General features: G+C 47.1%; 1 long non-coding RNA gene across 1 annotated transcript in view; it reads left to right on the forward strand.

The window, feature by feature from the left end:
• Window positions 1-20,229, forward strand: part of LOC122434558 — a 108,518-nt gene extending 88,289 nt beyond the window's left edge. Inside the window, exons 2-3 of the long non-coding RNA XR_006267412.1 lie at window positions 14,987-15,126; window positions 19,968-20,229. This is a non-coding gene — a long non-coding RNA (uncharacterized LOC122434558). The remainder of the gene's footprint in view (window positions 1-14,986; window positions 15,127-19,967) is intronic.
• Window positions 20,230-21,701: the final 1,472 nt, after the last annotated feature.

The following is a 21,701-nucleotide window of genomic DNA, read 5'->3' on the forward strand; positions in this document are numbered from 1 at the left end:
ACTAACGCATAGCACAGCGCACCCTCCTGTTTATCTATCGTGCGCAACTGGGTGTTCAGAAGTATCAGAAAAGCAAGATAAAGCCAAGTACTTCAGAGAAGACTCTTGAGAGTCCCTTGGACTGCAAGGAGATCCAACCAGTCCATCCTAAAGGAAATCAGTCCTGGGTGTTCATTGGAAGGACTGATATTGACACTGAAACTCCAATCCTTTAGCCATATGATGAAAAGAACTGACTCACTGGAAAAGACCCTGATGCTGGGAAAGATTGAGAGCAAGAGGAGAAGCGGACGACAGAGGATGAGATGGTTGGATGACATCAGTGACTCTGTGGACATGAGTTTGAGTAAACTCTAGGAGTTGGTGATGGACAGGGAGGCCCGGCGTGCTGCGGTCCATGGTGCTGCAAAGAGTCAGAAACGACTGAGCGACTGAAGTGAACTGATCCTAACTCTCCTTATTGTTTCTGCTTTCTGAGACTTTCCACGTGCACTGGCCTCAGAAAATCAAAATCAAATTCATAAGATCCATGTCTCTGAAGTGTGCTATTGTCATTCAATCACTAAGTGATGTCTGACTCTGTGACCCCATGGACTGCAGTACGCCAGGCTTCCCTGTCCTCTACTATCTCCCAGAGTTTGATCAAACCCATGTCCACTGAGTCGGTGATGCCATCCAACCATGTCATCCTCTGTCTTCCCCTTCTCCTCCTGCCCTCAATCTTTCCCAGCATCAGGGTCTTTTCCAGTGAGTCAGCGCTTTGCATCAGGTGGCCAAAGTACTGGAGCTTCAGCTTCAGCATCAGGCCTTCCAATGAACACCCAGGACAGATCTCCTTTAGGATGGACTGGTTGGATCTCCTTGCAGTCCAAGGGACTCTCAAGAGTCTTCTCCAACACCACAGTTCAAAGGCATTCATTCTTCGGTGCTCATCTTTCTTTATAGTCCAACTTTCACATATATGACTACTGGAAAAACCATAACTTTGAGTAGGTGGACATTTGTTGGCAAAGTAATGTCTCTGCTTTTTAATATGCTGTCTAGGTTGGTCATAACTTTCCTTCCAAGGAGTAAGCGTCTTTTAATTTCATGGCTGCAGTCACCATCTGCAGTGATTTTGGAGCCCAGAAAAATAAAGTCTGACACTGTTTCCACTGTTTCCCCATCTATGTGCCTTGCAGTGATGGACCGGATGCCATGATCTTAGTTTTCTGAATGTTGAGCTTTAAGCCAACTTTTTCACTCTGCTCATTCACTTTCATCAAGAGGCTTTTTAGTTTTTCTCACTTTCTGCCATAAGGGTGGTGTCATCTCTATATCTGAGCTTATTGATATTTCTCCTGGCAATCTTGATTCCAGCTTAAATTAGGATAGTAGAATAATAATAATAATTAATATCAAAATGTAGATGTAGGAATGTTAACAGAGAAAACATTTATTAAAATAGCAAAATTAGTATTAGAGGTACCAGTGCCACAGGCTTTTTGTATAAGATCTCTCAGCATCTTGCAATCAATTTCTCTGAGAATTTCACTTTCACACCTTTATTAGCAGGTTTATGACCTGAGTGCAATATAAATTCAAATTTTTCTTAACCTTAGGCAGAGGATGAAATTCTTTCAAAGAGTGGGTTAGGCTTATTTGTTTCGTGGGTTTAACCAATAGCAGAAATAATGATTTCTGTGCCTTGGTGTTTACTTCTGACACACTTCAGCAGGCTTGAGACTTTGAATGACTTTATACATATTCATCTAAGACACTGCCTCGGCTCTGGTAGAGTCTGTTGGAGTTGCTGATTAGATGTGCTGAATGCCTAAATTTAGAAATGACCCATTGCATGTTTTCTGCATCCTTGGATAATGAAAGAATGGATGATTAGTCCATTAGTGTTCCTAAACACTGATGATTAGTCAGTGTTCCTGTGATGGTTAAGAGTATGCGTCAGCTTGCGTGGACCATGAGGTGACTAGATATTTGGTCAAACACTATTCTGGGTGTTTCCATGAGGGTGTCCTGGGTGTGATGAATGTTAAATCAACAGACTGAGTAAAGCAGATTGCTCTCCTTATTCTGGTGGGCCTCATGCAGTCAGTTGAAGGCCTGGCTAGCGTAAAAGTCTGACCTTCCCTGAGATAAGAGAAAAGTTTGTACTCGATGATATTGTCACTGGTGCCTCTTCCTGGTTTGGCAGTTGTTTCTGGCTTTTGCATTTGAACTGGAAATTAAGTCTGCAGATATTTTATTTGCCTCTCTCTGTAATCATGTCAATCCATTCACTATAATAATAATAAATATATATATATATATAATATATATATATGTCACTGGACATGAGTTTGAGTAAACTCCAGGAGTTGGCGATGGACAGGGAGGCCTGGCGTGCTGCAGTCCATGGGGTCGCAAGGAGTTGGACACGACTGAGCGACTGAACTGAACTGATAAATATATATATATGTATATAGATATAGATATATATTATGTATGTTCTGTTTCTCTAGAGAATCTTGTTTAGTTTCTTTTTAGTTTAGTTTCTCTGGAACTCTATATGACCCTCTCAGCATACACAGACTTCATGGATATGAGTTAAAGTCTTTTCCAAACACCGTGTCCTCAGTATGACATCAATCCATGAGTATAAATGACTCTTTCGGACCTCACGTTGGAATGGAATGGCAGAAATCAGACTATCTGCTTAGGAACAAAGATCATCTCATTGATTTCATTGATTATCTTAATTTCGTGCTCATGTTTGTTGTTATTGTTCAGTCTCTGAGTTGTGTCTGAGTCTTTGCGACCCCACAGATTCCAGGAAGACGGGTTCCTCTGTCCTTCGCTATCTCCCAGAGTTTTCTCAGAGTAATGTCCATCGAGTCGGTGATGCCATCCAACCATCTCATCCTCTGTTTCCCCCTTCTCCTCCCACCTTCAATCTTTCCCAGCATCACGGTCTTTCCCAGTGAATCAGATCTTCATATCTAGTGGCCAAAGTGTTGGAATTTCAGCTTCAGCATCAGTCCTTCCAATGAAAATTGTGGGTTGATTTCCTTTCAGATTGACTGGTTTCTTCTCTTTGCTGTCCAAGGGACTCTTGAGAGTCTTCTCCAGCGCCACAATTTGAAAGCATTTAGTTTCATTTAAATCAACAAGCCGAATCCCTTCCTAACATGCATGAGTGAGATTATCATCAGATACGATTCTTGCATAATTGCACTGAGCTGTATGAAGGGAAATAATTCTTGGGGGTCTTGGGGAGAGGGTCTGACCTGGAAATCAACAGGGGTCAAGGTCAGACACATATCTTCTTTTGAGAAGTTGCTGAGAACTGAAGTTACCCTTTGATCATGAGAACAAGCAGAGAGCTGTGTTGAGCCTGTGTCTTTTCACCCAGAGCCCCATCTTTGACCCGAGAGGCACAGCTGGACAAACCCCAGGACAGATACAAGAGCTTCTTATTCGGGCTCAGAGAACATTTTGCAGAAAGAGACTGAGAGTAAACATTCTAGGCTTTGCTGGCCTGTGTCCATCGCAAAGAATTCCACAATTTTTTGAGTGGAATTCACTGTGGGCAGTTCATGAACAATCAACATGGCTGTGATTTGCTAAATATATATTTATGGACTCTAAATTCTATATATCTATCACATGTTATAAAATCAGTTACTGATTTTGGGGGAAAACTAAATATATGAGAGTCATTTTAGGGCACAGGCTGCCCAGAATCAGGCAGCAAGCTGGCCATAGACTATGGGGGACAGCTTGTAAGCCCTATTCTGTAGAATACGTGTCACTGGAAAATGTTTTTGTTTTTGTTTTTTAATTTTTTATTGGAGTATGGTTACTTTACAAAGGTGTGTTAGCTTCTGTTATACAATACAACAGAGAGAGTCAATTATACATATACATGTATCTCCTCTCTTTTTTTGGATTTCCTTCCTATCTAGGTCATCACAGAGCATTGGGTAGGGTCCCCTGTGTCATAAAGTAGGTTTTCATTAGTTATCTGTTTTATGCGAGCTAAGCCGCTTAGCACAGTCATGTCATACCCTTTGTGACCCTGTGGACTGTAGCCCGCCAGGCTCCTCTGTCCATGGGATTCTCCAGACAAGAATACTGGAGTGGGCTGCCATGCCCTCCTTCAAGGGGAATCTTCCGGACTCAGGGATCAAACCCGAATCTCTTACATCTTGTGCATTGGCAGGCGGGTTCTTTACAAGTAGCGCCACTTGGGAAGCCCTTAGATTCCACGTATATGTAATAATATACCGTATTTTTCTCTTTCTGACTGACTTCACTCTGTATGACATTTTCTGGGTCTGTTCACGTCTCTGCAAGTGGCACAGTTTTTCATCCCTTTTATGGCTGAGTACTATTCCATTGCATACTGTGTATACCGTACATTGTGTATATCTACCACATCTTCTGTACCCATTCCTCTGTTGATGGACATTTAGGTTTCTTCCGTATCCTGGCTATTGTAAATAGTGCTGCTGGGAACCCCAGGGTGCATGTATATTTTGGAATTTGGAACTCTCATTTATTAATTCATTAATTCTCACATGTACTATTCTTGAGAAAACAGCTTGTGTGCTGTGTGCTAATTCACTTCTGTCCTGTCTGACTCTTTGTGACCCCATGGACTGCAGCCCACCAGGCTCCTCTGTCCCTGGGATTCTCCGGACAAGGATACTGGAGTGGGTTGCTATGCCCTCTTCCAGGGGATCTTCCCAACCCAGGGGCTGAGCCCATATCTCTTACGTCTCCTGCTTTGGCCCCTAGCCCCACCTATAAATTCCGGCTACATGAAGCACAATGTCTAATCAAGAAAATCTCAGGAAATGTATTTGAAGTCTCCCCAGAAGGGGCTTGAGTGTCTCTAATGCACAAAGGGCCAGTCCTGACCTTGTCCACCTTTAGTGAGTGGTTCTTGTGGCTCAGCTGGCAAAGAATCTGCCTGCAATGCGAGAGACCTGGGTTCAATCCCTGGGTCGGGAAGATCCCCCCGAGAAGGGATAGGCTACCCACTCCAGTATTCTTGGGCTTCCCTTGTGGCTCAGCTGGTAAATAATCTGCCTGCAATGCAAGAGACCTGGGTTTGATCTCTAGGTTGGGAAGACCCCCCTGGAGAAGGGAAAGGCTACCCACTCGAGTACTCTGGCCTGGAGAATTCCATGGACAGTCCATGGAGTCACAGTCAGACACGAGTGAGCGACTTTCACTTTCACTTTCTAGGGACTCTCTTCCATACCAGGGGCTTCCCAGGTGGCTCAGATGGTAAAGAATCTGCCTGCCATTGCAGGAGATGCAGGTTTGATCTCTGTGAACAGAAGTGTGGTTTTGTGTAAACGGTTTGCTCAGTGGAATGGTGTCTGAGTGGTGTCCATGGGTCCTGTCTCCCCGGGAAATGCAGTGTAAAGGGTGATGCGGTGATAAGGAAAACACAGACGCAACAAAATGACTTGCGGAAGCTGCTGAATTCACAAAAATTAAAACTCCGATACTTTGGCCACCTGATGCGAAGAGCTGACTCATTGGAAAAGACCCTGATGCTGGGGAAGATTGAAGGCAGGAGGAGAAGGGGACGACAGAGGATGAGATGGTTGGAGGGCATCACGGACATGATGGACATGAGTTTGAGCAAGCTCCGGGAGTTGGTGATGGACAGGGAGGCCTGGCGTGCTGCAGTTCGTGGGGCGGCAAAGAGTCGGACACGACTGAACGACTGAACTGAAGTGAACTGAAGAAGAAAATCTTTTCTGTAATGAGACCCAGTGGCCGATGATGCAGTCCTCTGTAGCTCGGTACAGCATGATGGGGAAAGTTTCATGGACATGTATACCACATACAAGAGCTCAGTCAGACTGTCTTCAGGTGTTTCAGGCAGGTGGTATGTGAAGCTCTTTCCTTGAATTGCCTCCTTCACAACTTGGAGCTTACAAGAATTGCAGCAAGTCAATCTGTACTTCTAGGTTGGCTGTGAGTGTCCGATTTTCATCCAGTTACGTCCCATCGTGGTTGGTAGGAGACTGCATGCTGATATTTGAAACACCCACTGTGGGATGCATTTTTTCCTAACGATCCCTTGAAATGCTTAATGTAAAAATCTTAAAATCAGTGAGTGGCTTGAGTTATGCTTTAATGATCTCAGATTTTTGGCATCATCAGCAAAGCCTGAAGGTGTAATTAACTGATGTTGTTAAATATTTATTCGGTTACTTGATTTCAGGTTTCCACCACTGGATCCACATTAATTTGTTATCTCAGCATAGAGTATTGCTATGTGGTAGGGACTTAATAAATACTTCTGCAATGAGTTTTAGAGCAATGAATGAATGTTGTATTTGAATGTTACATTAAGCTGTCCCTTATTGGAGTAAAATAACCAGTAAATATATATATATTTTTTAGGGAATTATTCTTTTCATTGGAAGATACTTGCTGTACAATGTTGTATTAGTAACAATTTCTGCCGTACACTCCCATAAGTCAGCCACAGGTAGACGTATGTCTCCTCTCTCTTGAACCTCCCTCCCACGTCACACCCCATCCGACTCTTCTAGGTTGTCAACAGAGCACCACTTTGAGCTACCTGAGTCAAACAGCCAATTCCCACTGGCCATCTGTTCTCCGTATGGTAGTGTATATGTTTCCACGCTGCTGTCTCCATTTTTCCCCTCCTCTCCTCCCCTGCCCCGCCGTGTCCACAAGTCTTTCCTCTGGGCCTGTGTGTCCATGGCTGCCCTGCAGACAGGTTTTCATCGGTACCATCTTTCTAGATTCCACACATCTGCCTTAAGATGAAATACGTGCTTTTCTCTTTCTGACTTACTTCTTGGTTCATCCACCTCGTTAGAGCTGACTCCAATGCGCTCCTTTTTATGGCTGAGTAATATTCCATTGTATATGCGTACCACGACTTCCCTAAAAGTTTGTTTAGCTCATTGATGTCCTGGCTCTTGTGAATAGTGCTGCAATGAACATCGGGGAACGTGTGTCTTTTTTTTTTTTAGTTATGGTTTTCTCAGGGTATTTGCCTAGTAGTGGGATTGTTGGGTCATATGCTTTAGGGATTGAAATGGAAACTCCTTGGATTCATATTCTTTTATTTCTAAAGTGCTGCCCAGAGGAAGCACCTGAAAAAATGTCTAAGATCCTTTCAGATATACTAACATTTGCAAATAGAAGTCCAATTTTTGTGTGTTCAGTGTTTCCTGTTTGGTTCAGGGTCTATAAACATGCCAAAGGTGTTGGAAACACCTCAGTTCTTTCATGGTGACTTTTTAAAAAACAGAATTGGTGAGGTTATTCAAGGAGAGCAGTTAGAACAAAAAAAAAAAAAAGAAAGGAACAAAGTGCAGAAAGTGGGTGTATTGTATACCTTAAAATTTTAAACATGAGAATAAATAAATATTTGTCACATTCCCAAAGGTCAGGGAACAAAGTGAAATAAAAAACAAGGCAGATTCAGTGAGTCCCAAGAGTGAGAATGGTGTGGAGCATTGGATAGAAATTGCAGCCAGGTCATACTAGATCCCAGAGAAGGTAATGGCACCCCACTCCAGTACTCTTGCCTGGAAAATCCCATGGACGGAGGAGCCTGGTAGGCTGCAGTCCACGGGGTCGCTAAGAGTCGGACATGACTGAGCGACTTCACTTTCCCTTTTCACTTTCATGCACTGGAGAAGGCAATGGCAACCCACTCCAGTGTTCTTGCCTGGAGAATCCCAGGGACGGGGGAGCCTGACAGGCTGCCGTATATGGGGTCGCACAGAGTTTGATACGATTGAAGCGACTTAGCAGCAACATCAGCAGCATACGAAATCCAATGAAAGCAACATAAATCTTCAACATTCTATTTTTTGTCATTTGTTAATGTTTATAGAATAGATGGTTTTTCCAATGGTCACGTATGGATATGAGAGTTGAACTATAAAGAAAGCTGAGTGCCAATGAATGGATGCTTTTGAACTGTGGTGTTGGAGAAGACTCTTGAGAGTCCCTTGGACTGCAAGGAGATCCAACCAGTCCATCCTAAAGGAAATCAGTCCTGTGTGTTCATTGGAAAGACTGATATTGAAGCTGAAACTCCAATCCTTTGGCCACCTGATGCGAAGAGCTGACTCATTTGAAAAGATCCTGATGCTGGGAAAGATTGAAGGTGGGAGGAGAAGGGGACGACAGAGGATGAGATGGTTGGATGGCATCACTGACTCAATGGACATGGGTTTGGGTGGACTCCGGGAGTTGGTGATGGACTGGGAGGCCTGGCGTGCTGCAGTCCATGGGGTTGCAAAGAGTCAGACACGATTGAGCGACTGAACTGAAAGCCTTTAAAAAAAATAAATGAAGGGAAAATAGAGAAAAACATTGGGTTAGCCAAAAAGTTCCTTCGGATTTTTTGTGGCAATGGAATGAGTTTTTTGGCCACCTCAAGACGACAGGAAAAAAATAAATTAATAATCTTCCCAGGTAGCCCCCCAGCCCCTTCGATTTGCCTTGACAAGAAGTCAGTATTTCTGTCTGATTGCAAGTGGGGCCCTGGTGTTTGCTTTCCCCAAGCCCAATGTATGTTTCCAGTTCAACAGTTGAGGAGTAATACAGTAACTTCTCAGGGTTTGTAAAGGGCATTTCATATCCATCACTATTGGACTATGGTGCCCTTCATTATGTAGGGTTTTATTTTTTGCCAGTGGAAAGGCTAATATAGTCATGCAGGATAAGAGGCAGTTATAGGATTTCCTTGGAGCATTCGTTTTTCTAATGAATGCACGCTTTCATTGTAATGGACTGACCTTTGAACACTAATGTAAATCTCATGGCCGCTTGTTGTATTAATTGCTAGGACCTTGCTCCCTGGGCTTGTCAGTTCACCCTCAGCAAGGACCACCTGCAATTAATCTTTTTCTGATTCTTGACACCGTGGTTTACAATTATCGATTTCCTTTTTTTTTTTTTTTAAACCAATTAGATATTTTAAGTCTTTTCCAAACTGGTGCAAAATGGCCGGTCCTTAAAATGATTTGCGTGTTTTCAACAAAGAGCCCTTAGCGACCCATGCAGGTTTGGTCTCTAGAGCGTAGATTCATTGACATGTGGAGATAGCTTTAAGTCTACCCTGAAGGCAACCTTTGCAAGGATTCAGGTCTTCCACTCACAGAGCTGTATTTGATTTGATGTCTTTGGATCCACAGGATGGTGACTGACAAGGACAATCCAGCCCGGCCTTGTAGCTTATAAATTAGAGCTGACAGGATCAGATTTCAGCCTTGACTGACTGTCCCTGTTGTTGCATGCCCAGGACAAGGAAGAGCAGAGAAACTCCCAGGCACCCTTGACACAATTAGTGGTTTATTTTCTGAACGACTCTGAAACAAAATGGTCCCAGACAATGCGAAAAAGACTGTGTGCCTCGTGGTTGCTGGGTACATTCGTTTCATATTTTCCTTTGCTCACTTTGCTTTGCTTGTGTGAAATGGAGCCTTGGGGGAAAAGAAAGAGAAAAAAAAGCAACATCAAGTAAGGCAGTCAATGACCATTCTGAGTGAAGGAAGACAGGGAGAGAAAGTTAGTGTTTTCAGGATTGATACCCTACTGGCTCTTGAACAATCAGCCTCTTGTTCTGTCCCTGCTTAGCTTCTGGTGACCCTTCAGTTCATCTCTCGGACTTCCCGAGAGGTTTTCCTGGCCGATTTACTGCTTTAGTGTTCTGTCCTTTGCCTTGGTATCCTGCTGAATTTTTTTTCCCCCTTCTTTCGCCCACACTGGCATTTCTGGGCACATCAATCTTTTTGTAACTAAAGTCTTCTGTTAGGCTGCCAAAGCCACTCCAGCTGAGATAGCCTAGTAGATAATCTATCAGTTCTTTCCTCAGGTGGGTCATAGTGAGAACGGACTTGCTTCTCCTTGTTGCCAGATAAATATTTTGCTGTTGATTATGTCTTCTCTATTACCTGGAGATTTAGGGGGAATGTTTTCTATGGAAAAAATACCTTTGGCCTTATGATTTTTCCTCTAAGATTCAAAGTACATTCTAGTTAGTTTTATATAGCAATTATTATTTGTCTTTACTAGAAAATTTGGCATTCTTTTTTTTTTTTTTTTAAATTTGGCATTCTTATACACTGGATCTTTGAACAACACAGGTGCTAGGAATGCTGACACACAGCAAAATCAGAAATCTGTGTCTAACTTTTGACTCCATAAACATGTAATTGCGAATAGCTCCGTATTGACCAGAAGCCTTACTTGATAGCATAAAGTTGGTTAGCTCTTATTTCATATGTTGTATTTCTGACTACGGGCTTCCCAAGTGGCACTAGTGGTAAAGAACTCACCTGCTGTTGTAGGAGATATAAGAGACAAGGGTTCGATCCCTGGGTTGGGAAGATCCTCTGGAGGAGAGCATGGCAACCCTCTCCAGTATTCTTGCCTGGAGAATCCCATGGACAGAGGAGCCTGGTGGGCTGTGGTCTTTACAGTCTGGCAAAGAGCTGGACACAACTGAAGTGACTTAGCACACGCCCATGTCTAACTGCATATATTTTATGCATTCATGATATACCAAAATTTTTCTTAGTTTTTTCAAAATTTCTAGGCTATGTGGTTCATCTGAGACTTTTTCAAGTTACTGCAAATCTCTAATAAAAAAGTTTTTCCAGTGTATTTATTGAAAAAATCTGCATACAGGTAGACCCACCCAGTTCAGACTCTAGTTGTTCAAGAGCCAACTATAGTTAACATATAAAGCATTCATATGATGTGTTTATTTTTTAAAATGTATGTTGCTCAAGTATAGTTGATTTAAAATGTTGGGTTAATTTCTGCTGTTGAGCAAAGTGATTCAGTTTTAGATACACACACATTTATTTGTATTCTTTTCCATCATGGTCTGTTATAGGGTATTGAATACAGTTCCCTGTGCTATACAATAAAAGCCTTGTTCCTTATCCATTCTCTATATAATAATTTGCCACTGGTAATCGCAGACTTCCATTCAGACCTCCCCCACCCCACTTCCCCTTGCAACTACAAGCCTGTTCTCTGCTCGTGAGCCTGTTTGTGTTTGATAGATAAGTTCATCTGTGTCCTATTTTGGGTTTCACATATAGGTGACACTTATGATTTATTTTTAAATGCCTGTTTATTCTCTTAATCCATTCTACTAAAACTTTTGCCACTGTCAACAATACTTGCCTGGTCAGGATCACCTGTGATCTTCCTATTATGAAATGTAATGATCAATTCTTAATCCTCTTCTTATCTGATCTACTAACACTGTTTGACATGCGACAGGTACCATGCATGCAGCTCATTTAATCTCGTAAGGCCAAAATGAATTTCAGGATATTTGCTGAAGCATTGTTGACTGTCCTACTTCTGTGTACTTGGGCAGATCAAGATGTTTATTATTTAATAAATAACCAACGATAGGAAATAATAATTCAAGATACATTTTTCTGTTGCTAGAGAGATAGGAAGAAACATCTGATCCATGCCATAAGCGGTTAGTTGCTCATAAGTCAGGGAAAGCTAGAAAAACTGGCTTTTTCTCATGAAAGCCAGGTGAGTTGGTTACAGATTGGGGAGAAAACTGGTCCATCAAGGATTCTCACTGTTTCTTCTTGCCAAGGTGTCTACAAACAGTCTCCACTCAGAATGCTGTGAGCTTGAAGAGAACTTTGTTGTCCTTCTAATTCTTTGGGTTATGATTCAGTTTCTATCTTTCCTGACCAACAGGCAAACTAAAATACTCCAGCTAAAGAAAAAAAAAATTTTATCCCAAAGTAAATGCAAATAATTCGGAAGCTTCTAATCCTTCGAGATAAAGTCTCATTGTTTCACATTTCCCAGGGAAATACGACTGTTTCATGGCAAAATGAGTGTGATACACGTAACAAGAGGTACATACAGCTTGTGTTCAGTACAGACACAACTGTTATTTATGCAGATCATGAACAGAAGGGCAAATGAAATCTCTAGATAATGAGAAACAATGTTATCCAGCACTCACTCCCTGCCATCTCAGTAGATGGATGAGGTTTGTTACCAAGTAACCAGATTCACTAGATTCAGTGTTGGCTGTGTTCATTTCCATAAGAGGTTCATGGACACACTGCTATATTCAAAATGGATAAAGAACAAGGACCTGCTGTCCAGCGCAGGGAACTCTGCTCAATACTCTGTAATAACCTTATGGTCACCAGGGGGGAAGGATGGGGGGAGGGATAGTCAGGGAGTCTGGGATGGACGTGGACACACTGCTGTATTTAACAGGGAGAACCAGCAAGGACCTGCTGGACAGCACAGGGAAGTCTGCTCAATACTCTGTAATAACCTTATGGTTCCCAGGGGGAAGGACAGGGGAAGGGATGGTTAGGGAGTCTGGGATGGACATGGACACACTGCTGTATTTAACAGGGAGAACCAATAAGGACCTGCTGGACAGCCTAGGGAACTCTGCTCAATGTCATGTGGCAGCCTGGATGGGAGGGGAGTTTGGGGGAGAATGGATACATGCGTATGTGTGACTGTTCATCTAAAATCACAATATCGTTGATCAACTCTGCTGCTGCTGCTGCTGCTAAGTCGCTAGGCCAATAGAAAAAGACAAAGAGAAAGTTTAAAGTTTGGGAAAAAAAAAAATGGCCTCAGTTATTTATGATATAGGTAGTTAAAAGACCCACTTCTGGAATCGCTGAAATAAAAACAGGCTACTCTTGAGTTCCCGCAACAATAGGAGGATGGTTATGGAAATGATGCTATATATTAAATGCAGTGCTGTACAGTCACAAATACATGTGATTATTAATCCTACAGCCACTGTTAATGTGCTCGCAGAGATAAAAAACACAACACGACTTGTTTACTTGCCAGATCACCCAGTGTTAATTAATAGCAACACACAGGGACACGTGGTGGTTTGATTGCCACTTTGTATTTTAGGCACATTTTTACTCTTGAGCCAATCAAAGTGTCTAAGAGTGAGTAGCCCTCATAGTGAGCTGGGACCTTGGACAGCTCCATGCCCCTTGCCTCTGCAACAGAAGCAGGGTGTTCCTGAAAAGAGGTCTCCGGAGCTCGGAGCGCATGCATGTGGTCTTTGCATGAAAAACGGGTGAGTGGATCATTTAAATCTTCATACTCGTTTAGACCTTCTCTCTCAACTAAAGGACAGTAAGAAAATGAAAATGATCAAGAAAATATTGGAGCGTGGAAGTGCTGGTTTGGTCGCTAAGTCGTGTGTCCGTGGACTCTTGCAACCCCATGGACCGTAGCCCACCAGGCTCCTCTGTCCATGGGAGTCTCGAGGCAAGAATACTGGAGTGGGTTACCGTGCCCTCCTCCAGGGTATCTCCCCAACCCAGGGATCGAACCCACATCGCTTATGTTTCCTGCATTGATAGGCAGGTTCTTTACCGCTAGTGCCACGTGGGATGCCCAGAGTACATGCCTGCCGATGGTGGAGACATAAGAGATGTGGATTCAATATATATATATACACGATATATATATATATACACACGATATATATATATATATATGTATATAATTATCACCAGTTTACATTGATGTTTGGCATAAAGCAGCATAACATCATAAAAGAAATTTTCCTCCAATTAAATAATAAATAAAAGATGCTCTTACATTATACTACTTTGTATTGGGTTGGCCAAAAATTCTTTCAGCTTTTTCTGTAACATCAACTGGAAAAAAAAACAAAAGAACTTTTTGGCCAACCCAACATTTTCCTTTCTCTTCTTATATATATATAAAAAAATACTTTGCAGAATAAAACCATATGTTTATTAAGGTTATTTGCTATAGAACATGCCAATAGGTATGTTTGACGGATACCCTATGATTTGAAGCTACCTCTAAAGGATAATTTTCTCTAAACATAGAGACAGCCATGGAAATGACTGTCTTCAAGCAAAGTGGAATATTTCCATAAAAGCTGACATTACCTGTATATTGACAGAAAGAAATTCTGTGGTACACCAGTGGCTTCCCTTGACTCCCCCCGCTCTGTAATAGCAGTGCAAATCTCACCATGCAAAATATTTACAGTGAGCCAGGATCCGTTCTTTCACATAGCTTGCCTCTCCTTCTCAGAAGTAAGCTGTTTGTACAAACTGTCTCATCTTCCCTGGGCCAGGACACACTCCGAATGATCTGAAGTGTGTTTACCAACAAGGTGTGTAGAGAGATGAATTTCCCTGATGGCTTAGATGGTGAGGGAAAAAAGTCTGCCTGTTATGCAGGAGATGTGGGTTTGATCCCTGGGAAGAGAAGATTCCCTGGAGAAGGAAATGGCAAGCTACTCTGGTGTTCTTGCCTGGAGGGCCACAGTCCGTGGGGTTGCAAAGAGTCTGACTCAGTGAGTGAGTAACACTCACGTAGGGAGATGGGTGCCTACCTCATCTTGATCCTTCCTGGTGTCCAGGTTCATAATCTCTGTACCAAAATGTACAACAAAGCCAGTAGATGTGTGCAGTGGAATATTACTCAGCCATAGAAAAGAGCACATATGAGTCAGTGCTAATGATGTCCATGAAACTAGAGGCCGTTTATACAGAGCGAAGTCAGTCAGAGAGGGAAAAGCAAATATTGTATGTTAACGCATATAAATGGAATCTAGAAACGTGATAGGTGAAAGGTCAGGCATGTTGAGGCATGCCCCAGAAAAGTGCTGCAGACAAGTTCCGGAGGCTGGCTAAACTTCCGGGGGCCGACCCCCTGCAGCCTGGTCCAATCAGGTGCCGACACGGAGCCCTTGGACACCAACCGCCGCTGTAGCCCACGCTTTCTTCCTTATATGGGAAGACCTGGCTTGGACACCGGCCCTGGCTATAAAACCTCTCCCTACCCCTCATACTCGCAGACTCCCTTTGTCTCCTCGCTCATCCGCCCCCGGGAGTTCTGCCCGAGAGCGACTGCCCAATAAAGGCCTTCGTCAACGGTCCTTAGAGGTGGCTCTTTCTTCCCGCAGCGTTTTCTAACATCTGGCGCCCAACGTGGGGCTCGAGGTGAGGGCCCCCGGCACTCGCTGTAGAGGTCCCCTCGAGCTCCACCGCCGCGGTAGCCCCAGACCCAGGCGGCTGACCAACCCCCCGGACGGCAGGATACGGGGTAAGTCCCTTCGGCTTTGAGGCCTGCCCTCCCTGGCGACCACCTCCTAGGGCCCGGTAACGGGTGCGCACTTACTGGGCCCTCCTGGTCACCAGCTTGTGGGGAGATGTCCCCAGCGGCTGAGTAGACCTCTGGCTTCGGCCTTTCCCAGTCCCCAGCTCGTGAGGAAGACATTCCAAATGGCTGCACGGACCTCCGGCTTCCCTTGACACGTCCGAAGACGTTCGGGCGGCGGGGGTTGCCTCCACGCCCCGTGGTCGCCATGGGATCGACAGCCTCCAAACCCGATCCCCAATACTCCACACCCTTAGAGTGCCTGCTGGCTAACCTGCGGACCCTAAGACTAAAGGGATATATCCGCCCCAAGCAGCTCACTTTTCTGTGTTCACAGGCCTGGCCTCAGTATTCCCTAGATAATGGCTCACAATGGCCAGCCACAGGGACACTAGACTTTGACATCCTCCGTGGTTTAGATAATTACTGCCGGAGAACGGGAAAATGGTCTGAGGTCCCCTATGTTCAGGCCTTTCGGGCGTTGCGCTCTCACCCCACCCTGTGCACCAAGTGCACTCCCAGCCAAATCCTACTCACCATGGCCCCCCCGACTCCACCTTCCCGGGCCAAGCCAACTCCTCCCGTCTTTGAGTCCTCTGCTTTCTCTGTTCCCCCGGAAGATCTGGTGGCCCCCCCTCCCTATGCATCTCCCACGGCCCCCACCCCTTCCTCTCCGGCTCCTGCCTCCTCCCCCTCCACTCCGGCCCCTTTTGCCTCTGCTCCCGCCCCCGAGACTCCACCGCCGGCCCCTTATCCTCCAGCTCTTAACCCTATCTTGTATCCTCCCCTTCCCCCTGTCACTCCCTCCCCTTCTCCGGTTAGCTCCCACACTCGCTCCCACAGCAGCCCTCCAGGTGCCTCCCCTACTCCTCCCCCAGTCCCGCTACTCCCTCTGCGACAAGTAGCCGGAGCCGACGGCCTGGCCCAGGTCCATGTCCCCTTCTCCCTCTAGGACTTAGCACAGATTGAGGCCAAGCTGGGATCCTTTTCCTCCAACCCCACTCAGTACATTAAGCAGTTTACTGGTCTGACCCGCACCTACGCCTTAACATGGCAGGACATATATGTCATCCTGGGGTCTACCACCACCCCCGAAGAGAGACAGGCCATTTGGACGGCAGCCAAGGCTCAGGCCGACCAGCGGCACTGTGCCAACCCCTCACCCAAGCGCCCCCAGGGAGCTCAGGCAGTTCCTGACACCGACCCTGATTGGAACTACCAAGAAGGGGGTGGCGGCCAGCAGCAGGTACGCTATATGATAGAGTGTATCCTCGATGGAATGGAAACGTCCTCTCATAAGGTAGTAAACCTCTTCAAACTAGATGAGGTGACTCAGGGGCCCGACGAAAACCCAGCCATGTTTCTTAATCGGCTGACTGAGGCCCTTGTTCAATACACCAGACTGTCCCCTGAGTCCCCCATTGGGGCAGGTACCTTGACCAATCATTTTATCTCCCAATCCGCACCTGACATCTGAAAAAAACTGGCCAAGGCCAAGGACTTCCCTCAGACCCCTATTCGAGACCTGGTAAAAATGGCCTTTAAAGTTTACAACGCCCGTGAAGAAACTGCTGAGGCCGGCCGAAAGGCAAGGCTCAAACAAAAGGCCAAGTTTCAGGCAAGCCTCCTAAACCAGCAAACCCAGGCCTTGGTAGCGGCCCTGCGGCTGGTGGCGGGCTCGGGGCCCCAAAACCCCCCTCCGGGGTCCTGCTTCAAGTGCAGCCAAGAAGGACACTGGGCCAAGATGTGCCCCAATCCGTGGCCTCCCTCCAAGCCGTGCCTGTTGTGCAAACAACGAGGACACTGGGCTAGTGACTGTCCCCAGGCCTCTCGGGCCCCGACCTCTAGGGGCTGGGGACCAGAGCGCCCCAGGGAGACCTCCTGCCCTCCTCCAGCCTTGGAGCTGCTGAGCTTCAATGATGACTGACGCCACCCAGACTCGGGAACCCCGATAACCCAAGCCAAACCCAGGGTAACGCTCCAGGTAGTGGTTAAGTCCATCAACTTTCTAGTTGATACGGGGGCTACCTATTCGGTCCTTCCCTCTTTCGGGGGCACTTTACGTCCTTCCCAGGTTTCGGTTATGGGCATTGATGGCCAACCCTCATGTCCACTCCAAACCCAACCACTATCCTGTCAACTAGATTCCTGCCTATTTACCCACTCCTTTTTGGTCATCCCCTCCTCTCTTGGGAAGAGATATACTCGCTAAGCTGATGGCCACTCTTCACCTAACTCCAGGATCGGCTCCCACGTCAGGGGCCTTCCTAATGCTACTTGTTGACCCTCCAACCTCTTCTGTTAATCCTGAGGTCTGGGACACCCGAGTCCCGGTGGTGGCTCGGCACCACCCTCCAGTCCTCATCCGGCTAAGGGACCCCACCTGTTTCCCAGCCAGGCCCCAGTTTCCTTTGTCTACTGGTAACCTCAGGGGGCTAAAGCCCATCATCGACCGTCTCATGGGACAGGGTCTCCTGATCCCCACGACTTCCCCCTGTAACACGCCCATCCTCCCTGTTCGAAAGGCTTCAGGAGACTAACGGCTAGTACAGGATCTCCGCCTGATCAACGCGGCGGTGGTCCCTGCCCATCCACTTGTCCCTAACCCCTACACCCTCCTTTCTTCCATACCTCCCAAAACCTCTCATTTCACCATTATTGACCTCAAGGATGCCTTTTTTACCATCCCACTCCACCCCGACTGCCAATTCCTCTTTGCTTTCACCTGGACTGACCCCGACACCCAGCTGACCACACAACTCACATGGACTGTACTCCCTCAGGGGTTCAGAGACAGTCCCCACTACTTCGGGCAGGCTCTGTCCCGGGACCTGGCCAGATGTTCGCTCAGCCCTAGCACCCTCCTCCAATACGTAGATGACTTGCTCCTTTGCAGCCCCTCGGAAGAGACCTCCCGACAACATTCTGCAACTCTTATTAATTTCCTCGGTTCCCAGGGTTACAGAGCCTCACATTCCAAAGCCCAGCTGACTCAGACTTCTGTTGTCTATCTAGACCTCCAAATCACCCCTACCACTAAGGCCCTGACAACAGATCGGTGTAGCCTCCTCAGGTCCATCTGCCCTCCGGCCAACAGAGACCAGATATTGTCCTTAGGACTGATGGGATTCTTCCGACACTGGGTCCCAAATTACGCCACCCTGGCCAAACCCCTATATGCCGCCGCTAAAGAGACTCCCACAGGACCGCTGTATTCCCCCACCGAAGTGGCTCAGGCCTTCCACGCTTTACACTCAACCCTATTGGCTGCACCCCCTCTCTTTCTCCCAAATCCCAACTATCCGCACCATCTATACGCTGATGAAAAGGGAGGGATAGCCTTTGGAGCCTTGGTGCAACCGATTGGCCCCAAACTGCTGCCTATTGCTTACATATCCAAACAACTTGACCCCACAGCCAGGGGATGGTTCCCCTGCCTGCGGGCACTAGCGGCAGCGACAACATTGTATGCTGATGCTAAAAAGCTGATTCATGGTCAACCCCTGACCATCTTCTCACCTCATCGCCTTGGCGATCTTTTAGCCTCTAGATTTCTCTCTGGCCTCAGCGAGTCCAGGCTCCAACAGTTTCACCTGGTATTTTTAGACAATCCGCAAGTTTCTGTGGGTCGTTCTCCACAATTAAACCCGCTTTCTTCGTTGCCCTCCCTCCCCCTCTCCTCAGAACCCCCAGCCCACTTATGCTCAGAGGTCCTTGAGTCCCTTATGCAACCACCTCACAACCTGTTTTCCGAACCTCTACCAGATCCAGAGCTAACTTTGTTCGTCAATGGGAGCTCAAAGCGAGATCCCGATGGTAACCGAAGGGCGGCTTATGCTGTGGTAACCACCCGGGAAGTCCTAGAGGCTCAGCCCTTGCCACCCGGGACGACCTCTCAGAAGGCTGAACTAACAGCCCTAACTAGAGCCTTACATCTAGCAGAAGGAAAAAGGGCCAATATTTACACAGACTCCAAAGATGCCTTCTTGATTGCCCATTCTCACGCAGCAATCTGGAAAGAACGGGGCTTCCTGACCACTAAAGGATCCCCCATCTGTAATGCCCCCTACATTACTCGACTGTTAGATGCCTTATCTCTGCCCAAAGAGGTCGCTATCATACACTGCAAGGGACAGCAAAATACTCATGACACTGTCGCTCTGGGTAATAATGTGGCAGACCAAGTGGCTCTACAAATCACCTTACAACAAGCCCCCGAGCCCTTGCTGACTTTGAGATCCACCCTCAACCCAGATTATTCCAGCGAGGAAGCCAGAGCCTTGCTGGCACAAGAAGGGGCTCAGAGGAACCCCTCAGGATAGATACTACTCCATAATAAACTGGTGCTTCCTGAGCGCCAGGCTAAGGCCATAGTATCCCAAATCCACAATACCCTCCACATCGGGCCAAGGGCTCTCTTTTCCTTTCTCAGCCCTGTCTTTTCTCCCCTACATCTCAGACAGACCATATATGCGGTCCACCGCTCCTGCCTAACATGTGCTTCCACCTCTCCTCAAGGAGAACTCCAACCCCCACAGGAGACTCACCAGCTAAGGGGACATATGCCCGGACAAGATTGGCAGATAGACTTCACCCACGTGCCCAGACATCGAACCTACCGCTATCTGCTGGTCTTGGTGGACACCTTTTCAGGATGGGTCGAGGCCTTCCCCACCGCCCGAGAGACGGCAGCCGCGGTGGCAGAGGTCTTGACGACCCATCTCATTCCCAGATTTGGGTTGCCAAACTCCGTCCAGTCTGACAATGGGCCTGCCTTCATCTCACAGATCTCCCAGCAGGTGGCTACCGCCCTGGGCATCGACTGGCATCTCCACATCCCCTATCGGCCCCAATCGTCAGGCAAAGTAGAACGGGTGAACGGCATCATCAAGACGCACCTGACCAAGCTTGCCTCAGAACTGCGGCTGCCTTGGGTCGACCTCCTTCCTCTGGTGCTCACTCGCATTCGCACCACACCACACTCCAAAACAGGTTTGACCCCTTTTGAACTGCTCTACGGCAGGCCCTATCTCCTGACTCACCTCCCAGAGGGAGAGGCTCCCCCACTCGCAGGGTACCTCTCCCTCTTCTCCCTCCTACGATCCTTGCTGAGAGAACACGCAGACTGGGTCCTGCCACAACCGACAGACGACGAGGGGCCAACTCAGCCTCTGGCCCCGGGAGATCAGGTACTGCTAAAAACCTTGAGTCCCCGCCCGCTACAACCTTGCTGGACGGGGCCCCATACTGTAATCCTCACCACTCCCACGGCAGCCAAACTTCTGGGACACGAGCCCTGGTATCACCTGACCCGGCCCAAACGAGCTCCCCCGGGTCTCCCAGAGACAGGGGTAGCCCCGGCCCAGGCCCCTCCTCCCAATTACTCCTACCGCTCCACCCTCACGGGGCCGACCAAACTGACCATCACCCGAACACCTCTGTCGTCGATCCCAGAATAATTGAGGGACCACATCACGATATCCGATGCTGACCTGGCATCACCCGCTGTGGCTGCTAACAATCACAGCTCTGGCCATACTTTTTGCCATTGGATTAGCGGCCGCGGCCCCCCGCGATTGGTCCTCCACTCTTCGACTGTCCCTGGCCCTCACATACCTAGCCATCTGCTTCCTACTCCTGGGGTGCTATTCCCTTGGGACACCCTGACCTGGTTACCAGCTTCATCCCTACAAGACCCACGAGGCTGGTTGTCCGCCACACCCCCTTCACCCCAACCTCAGAACAATGCGGGGCTCTCTACTCTGGGTTACTCTGGGGGTACTGGGGGTCCTGGAAAAAGGGGGGCACACCAACCAAAACCCCCACCAGCCTTTTCAAGTCACCTGGATTTTAAAAAATGGAGAGACCTACGAGGAGCTAAACCAGACCACAGCCACCCAACCAAAAGATAAGTGGTGGCCGGACCTATACTTTAACCTTACAAAGTTAATCAAACAATCAGGATACTCCAAGTGTAGGGTCAGGTCCCTCGGGTTTTATGCCTGCCCGGGACATCAGCGGGAAAACATAAAGACCTGTGGTGGAATGGTGAGCCGCTACTGTAAATCCTGGGGCTGTGTCACTTCCAATGATGGGTACTGGAAGTGGTCGGTGACCAAGCCAGACCTGATCAATATGTCCTTCACGGGTCCTCTTCCAAAATCAGATTGGCAGGGACGACCCTCCAACCCAGGGCAGTGCAGCGACCAGGTCCGACTATCATTTACACAGCAGGGACGGACTGAAAATAGATGGATTTCCGGGCTGTCCTGGGGGGTAGTGATATATGATACCTATGGCACGGGAAGCAATAGCGCAACGTTATATGTCCAGCAAGTCCTGCAACCCGCCCAGACCCATGCTGTGGGGCCCAACCAGATTATTGCACCTCCCCGCCCCTCACCACAAGGGACAAATGCCACAAATGTTGTGACCTCGCCTACCCCTAGCCCCTCTCTTCAGCTAACCCGGACAGACCCACCAGAAACCCAAGAATCCCTGTGGGCCTTGATCAAAAAAAC

Source organism: Cervus canadensis, chromosome X (assembly GCF_019320065.1).
Source record: "Cervus canadensis isolate Bull #8, Minnesota chromosome X, ASM1932006v1, whole genome shotgun sequence".
Taxonomy (NCBI): domain Eukaryota; kingdom Metazoa; phylum Chordata; class Mammalia; order Artiodactyla; family Cervidae; genus Cervus; species Cervus canadensis.